Below are 6,536 nucleotides of genomic sequence, written 5' to 3'. Positions count from 1 at the left end.
GAAGCGCAGAGAGTCCCAGGCAGGATAACCCCAAGGAGAAACATGATGAGACACATAGTAATCAAACTGACAAAAATTAAAGACAAAGAAAAATTATTAAAAGCAACAAGGGAAAAATGACAAATAACATAAAAGGAAACTCCCATAAGGTTAACAGCTGATTTCTCAGCAGAAAATCTACAAGCCAGAAGGGAGTGGCACAATATATTAAAAGTGATGAAAGGGAAGAATATACAACCAAGATTACTCTACCCGTCAAGGATCTCATTCAGATTCAATGGAGAAATCAAAAGCTTTACAGACAAGCAAAAGCTAAGAGAATTCGGAACCACCAAACCAGCTTTACAACAAATGCTAAAGGAACTTCTCTAAGTGGGAAACACAAGAGAAGAAAAGGACCTACAAAAACAAACCCAAAACAATTAAGAAAATGGTCATAGGAACATACATATTGATAATTACCTTAAATATGAATAGATTAAATGCTCCAACCAAAAGACACAGGCTTGCTGAATGGATACAAAAACAAGACCCGTATGTATGCTGTCTACAACAGACCCACGTCAGACCTAGGGACACATACAGACTGAAAGTGAGGGGATGGAAAAAGATATTCCATGCAAATGGAAATCAAAAGAAAGCTGGAGTAGCAAAATTCATTATCAGATAAAATAGACTTTAAAATAAAGAATGTTACAAGAGACAAGGAGGCACACTACCTAATGATCAAGGGATCAATCCAAGAGGAATACATAACAATTATAAATATATATGCACACAACACAGGAGTACCTCAATACATAAGGTAAATGCTAACAGCCATAAAAGAGGAAATTGACAGTACAAAATAATAGTGGGGGACTTTAACACCTCACTTACACCAATGGACAGATCATCCAAAATGAAAATAAATAAGGAAACAGAAGCTTTAAATGACACAACAGACCAGAGAGATTTAATTGATATTTAAAGACATTCCATCCAAAACCAGCAGATTACACTTTCTTCTCAAGTGCGCACGGAACATTATCCAGGAGAGGTCAAATCTTGGGTCACAAATCAAGCCTCAGTAAATTTAAGAAAATTGAAATCATATCAAGCATCTTTTCTGACCACAACGCTGTGAAATTATAAATGAATTACAGGGGAAAAAAACGTAAAAAACACAATCACATGGAGGCCAAACAGTGCGCTACTAAATAACCAAGAAATTACTGAAGAAATCAAAAAGGAAATAAAAAAATACATAGAGACAAATGACAACAAAAACATGATGATCCAAAACCTATGCAATGCAGCAAAAGCAGGTCTAAGATGGAAGTTTATAGCAATACAAGCCTACCTCAAGAAATAAAAAAAATCTCAAAAAAACAATCTAACCTTACACCTAAAGGAACTACAGAAAGGAAAACAAAGAAAACCCAAGGTTAGTAGAAGCAAAGAAATCATAAAGATCAGAGCAGAAATAAATGAAACAGAAAGAAAGAAAACAATAGCAAATACCAATAAAACTAAAAGCTGGTTCTTTGAGAAGATAAACAAAATTGATAAACTTTTAGCCAGACTCATCAAGAAAAAGAGGGAGAGGACTCAAATCAATAAAATTAGAAATGAAAAAGGAGAAGTTACAATGGACACCACAGAAATACAAAGCATCATTAGAGACTACTACAAGCAACTCTCAGCCAATAAAATGGACAACCTGGAAGAAATGGACAAATTCTTAGAGGTATAATTTTCTAAGACTGAACCAGGAAGAAATAGAAAATATGAACAGATCAATTACAAGTAACGAAATTGAATCTGTGATTAAAAATCTTCCAACAAACAAAAGTCCAGAACCAGATGGCTTCACAAGTGAATTCTATCTAACATTTAGAGAACAGCTAACACCCATCATTCTCAAACTCTTCCAAAAAATTGCAGAGGAAGGAACACTCCCAAACTCATTCTATGAGGCCACCATCACCCTGATACCAAAAACCAGACAAAGATACTCCAAAAAAAGAAAATTACAGACCAATATCACTGATGAATATAGATGCAAAAATGCTCAACAAAATACTAGCAAACACAATCCAACAACACATTAAAGGGTCATACACCATGATCAAGTGAGATTTATCCCAGGGATGCAAGGATTCTTCAGTATATGCAAATCAATCAATGTGATACACCATATTAACAAACTGAAGAATAAAAACCTTATGATCCTCTCAATAGATGCAGAAAGCTTTTGACAAAATTCAACACCCATTTATGATAAAAACTCTCCAGAAAGTGGGCATAGAGGGAACCTACCTCAACATAATAAAGGCCATATACGACAAACCCACAGCAAACATCTTTCTCAATGGTGAAAAACTGAAAGCATTTCCTCTAAGATCAGGAACAAGACAAGACAAGAACAAGGATGTCCACTCTCGCCACTATTATTCAACATAGTTTTGGAAATCCTAGCCATGGCAATCAGAGAAGAAAAAGAAGTAAAAGGAATACAAATTGGAAAAGAAGTAAAACTGTCACTGTTTGCAGATGACATGATACTATACATGAAGAATACTAAAGTTGCCACCAGAAAACTACTAGAGCTAATCAATGAATTTGGTAAAGTTGCAGGATACAAAATTAATGCACAGAAATCTCTTGCATTCCTATACACTAATGATGAAAAATCTGAAAGAGAAATTAAGGAAACACTCCCATTTACCATTGCAACAAAAAGAATAAAATACCTAGGAATAAACCTACATAGGGAGACAAAAGACCTGTATGCAGAAAACTATAAGACACTGATGAAAGAAATTAAAGATGATACCAACAGATGGAGAGATATACCATGTTCTTGGATTGGAAGAACCAATATTGTGAAAATGACTATACTACCCAAAGCAATCTACAGATTCAATGCAATCCCTAACAAATTAACAAGGGCAGTTTTTACAGAACTAGAAGAAAAAATCTTAAATTTTGTATGGAGACACAAAAGACCCCAAATAGCCAAAGCAATCTTGAGGAAAAAAAAAATGGAGCTAGAGGAATCAAACTCCCTAACTTCAGACTATCTTACAAAGCTACAGTAATCAAGACAATATGGTACTGGCACAAAAACAGAAATAAAGATCAATGGACAGGATAGAAAGCCCAGCGATAAACCCACGCACATATGGTCAACTAATCTATGACAAAGGAGGCAAAGATATACAATGGAGAAAAAACAGTCTCTTCAATAAGTGGTGCTGGGGAAACTGGACAGCTACATGTAAGGGAATGAAATTAGAACACTTCCTAACACCATACAGAAAAATAAATCAAAATGGATTAAACACCTAAATGTAAGTCCAGACACTATAAAACTCTTAGAGGAAAACATAGGAAGAACACTCTTTGACATAAATCACAACAAGATCCTTTTTGACCCACTTCCTAGAGTAATGGAAATAAAAACAAAAATAAACAAATGGGACTTAATGAAACTTGAAAGCTTTTGCACAGCAAAGGAAACTATAAACAAGATGAAAAGACAACCCTCGGGCTTCCCTGGTGGCGCAGTGGTTGAGAGTCTGCCTGCTAATGCAGGGGACACGGGTTCGAGCCCTGATCTGGGAGGATCCCACATGCCGCGGAGCGGCTGGGCCCGTGAGCCACAACTACTGAGTCTGCGCGTCTGGAGCCTGTGCTCCGCAGCAGGAGAGGCCCGCGCACCGCAATGGAGAGTGGCCCCCGCTTGCCGCAACTGGAGATAGCCCTCGCACAGAGACGAGGATCCAGCACAGCAGAAATAAATTAATTAATTAATAAACTCCTACCCCCAACATCTTCTTAAAAAAAAAAAAAAAAAAGAAAAGAAAAGACAACCCTCAGAATGGGAGAAAATATTTGCAAACAAATCAACGGAGTAAGGACTAGTCTCCAAAATATACAAACAGCTTATAAAGCTCAATATTAAAAAAACAAACAACCCAATCAAAAAATGGACAGAAGACCTAAATAGACTTTTCCCCAAAGAAGACATACAGATGGCCAAGAAGCACATGAAAAACTGCTCAACATCACTAATTATTAGAGAAATGCAAACCAAAACTACAATGAGGTATCACCTCACACCGGTTAGAATGGGCATCATCAGAAAATCTGCAAACAATAAATGCTGGTGAGGGTGTGGAGAAAAGGGAATCCTCTTGCACTGTTGGTGGGAATGTAAACTGATACAGCCACTATGAAGAACAGTATAGACGTTCCTTAATAAACTAAAAATAGAATTACCATATGACCCCACAATCCCTCTACTGGGCACATACCCTGAGAAAACCATAATTCAAAAGGACACATGCACCCCAATATTCACTGCAGCACTATTTACAATAGCCAGTCGTGGATTCAACCTAAATGGCCTCAGACAGACGAATGGATGAAGAAGATGTGGCACATATATACAATGGAATGTTACTCAGCCATAAAAACGAACAAATTTCAGTCATTTGTAGAGACGTGGATGGATCTAGAGACTGTCATACAGAGTGAAGTAAGTCAAAAAGAGAAAAACAAATATCGTAGATTAACGCACATATGTGGAATCTAGAAAAATGGTACAGATGAACCGTTCTGCAAGACAGAAATAGAGACACAGATGTAGAGAACAAACATGGACCCCAATGGGGGAAAGCGGGAGGGGGTGGTGGTGGTGGTGGTGAGATGAACTGGGAGATTGGGATTGACATATAGACACTAATATGTATAAAATAAATAACTAATAAGAACCTGCTGTATAAAAAATAAAATTCAAAAAAAAAATTTGCAGTCCTCATATTAATTACCTGAAATATTTGAACTGATTTATATCTTCCTCCTTCATATCTCCCCTCTTTTTTTTTAATTGGCATCTGTGGCCCACTCTCTCCCAGTTTTCCTCCACCTGATTCCCCATTCTCATCACCTTTGCTTATTTCCCCTCAACTCTCTGACCTCTGAACTCTGGAGTGTTTTCTACGTACACTCATCTCTAAGTTGAATTTACTCTCACAGCTTTCAATACCATCATATACTGATGAATCTTATATTTATGATCCCAGTCTCAGCCATGACCCCCAAATTCAAAAAAAAAAAGAAAAAAAAGAAAAGACTGGTGAGGTCAGAGCACAGAAAGGCCAAAGCAGCAATTATTTGGCGGGGGGGTGGGGGGAGTGGGGGAGCTAAGTCCTGAAGTCAGAGAGCAATGCAAAGACCAAATTTTTTAAGGGGAGTGGAGGGGAATTTCCACTTAAATTTTACCTGAATACCAATTTGCATATGCAAATTAAGGTTGAGCAAAAACAACTTCTGGGAAAGAATAATTGCCAGGTGATAAAAGGTGAATAATTCCCAGCTTACACAGGGCCAGGAATCATCCATGTTCTCACAAACAAGATAAAAAGTCCTCATTGAATCCTTGGGACATTCAGTAAAGACACAAGCAGAGAGGTGCACCCTAGTAATAAGGCTAAGAAAGCGTAAGAGTAAAGATTACTTTATACCTGCCCCCAGAAAACCTTAAGAATATTAACATACACAGAAAGGGAAGAGGCAAGAAAAGAATTTTGATGCTGCTAAGTATGTCTTAGAAAAGCTCAGTCTCAAAACTCTCCCACACACGTGGTTCCATAATTACCATGTGCTACTTTGTCCTGTGTGCCACTCAAAGGAGCAGCTGCCACTACCACCACAGGAAAGGAATTTGAGATGCTGGGAAGCATTGCCATGCCCAAGAATAAAGGTAAAGAAGGTAAAAACAGGTGCAAGGGTAAGAAAGAAAATGAATCCAAAAAAGGTTGGTGTGTAAAGCGTATGAAGAAGAGTATGCTCAGGTACTCAGAATGTTGGGAAATGAATGAGTAGAAGCAATGTGCTTTGATGTGTAAAGAGGCTATGCCATATCAAAGGAAAAATGAGGAAAATGGTTTAAATAAATACCTCAGATATCTTATTGGTTGGTCTGGCTGACTATCAGGATAACAAAGCTAATGTAATTTCAAAATACAATGCAGATAAAGCTATAAATCTGAAGGCATATGGCAAGCTTCCAAAACATGCTAAAATCAATGAAGAAGATATATTTGGTGCTGGAGATGATGATACAATCCATTTTGCTGATACTGGAGATGATGGTAAAGACCATGATGATATATAAATTGAACTCACTGTTTTACATTCCAAGTTTCGAAGATGATATGGCTTCCTTTTCCTTCAGAAAGTTAATGAGACTTCTGTGTAGCTTTGCAATTTTATATTGGCATCCCTTTCCTAAATGAATACATGAACTCCTGATGCTCACATACTCTTAGTAGCAGTTCTTTGGTCTTCCTGATTGTTCCCTCATTAGTTAGATAAAACTCTGACACATTTTAACAGATAACTTTAAGAAGTGAGCTTTTATAAAACCCAAGTATGTCTGATTCCAAAGTCCTATTTTCTTAAATGTAACTTCCTTAAAAAAAAAAAAAGAATAGTCTACATGAGTGGTATATTAGAAGATTAATGAGAAAATCCCAATGTGCAAG

General features: G+C 37.0%; 1 pseudogene across 1 annotated transcript; it reads left to right on the top strand.

The window, feature by feature from the left end:
- The first annotated feature begins 5,736 nt into the window (after positions 1-5,736).
- Positions 5,737-6,166, top strand: LOC307049431 (eukaryotic translation initiation factor 1A, X-chromosomal-like; annotated as a pseudogene). Its single transcript has one exon. The product of its transcript is annotated as a eukaryotic translation initiation factor 1A, X-chromosomal-like (transcript).
- Positions 6,167-6,536: the final 370 nt, after the last annotated feature.

The sequence above is a fragment of the Hyperoodon ampullatus genome (assembly GCF_949752795.1).
Source record: "Hyperoodon ampullatus genome assembly, chromosome: 3".
Taxonomy (NCBI): Eukaryota; Metazoa; Chordata; class Mammalia; order Artiodactyla; family Ziphiidae; genus Hyperoodon; species Hyperoodon ampullatus.
This window is presented reverse-complemented; position numbering and strand designations above follow the sequence as displayed.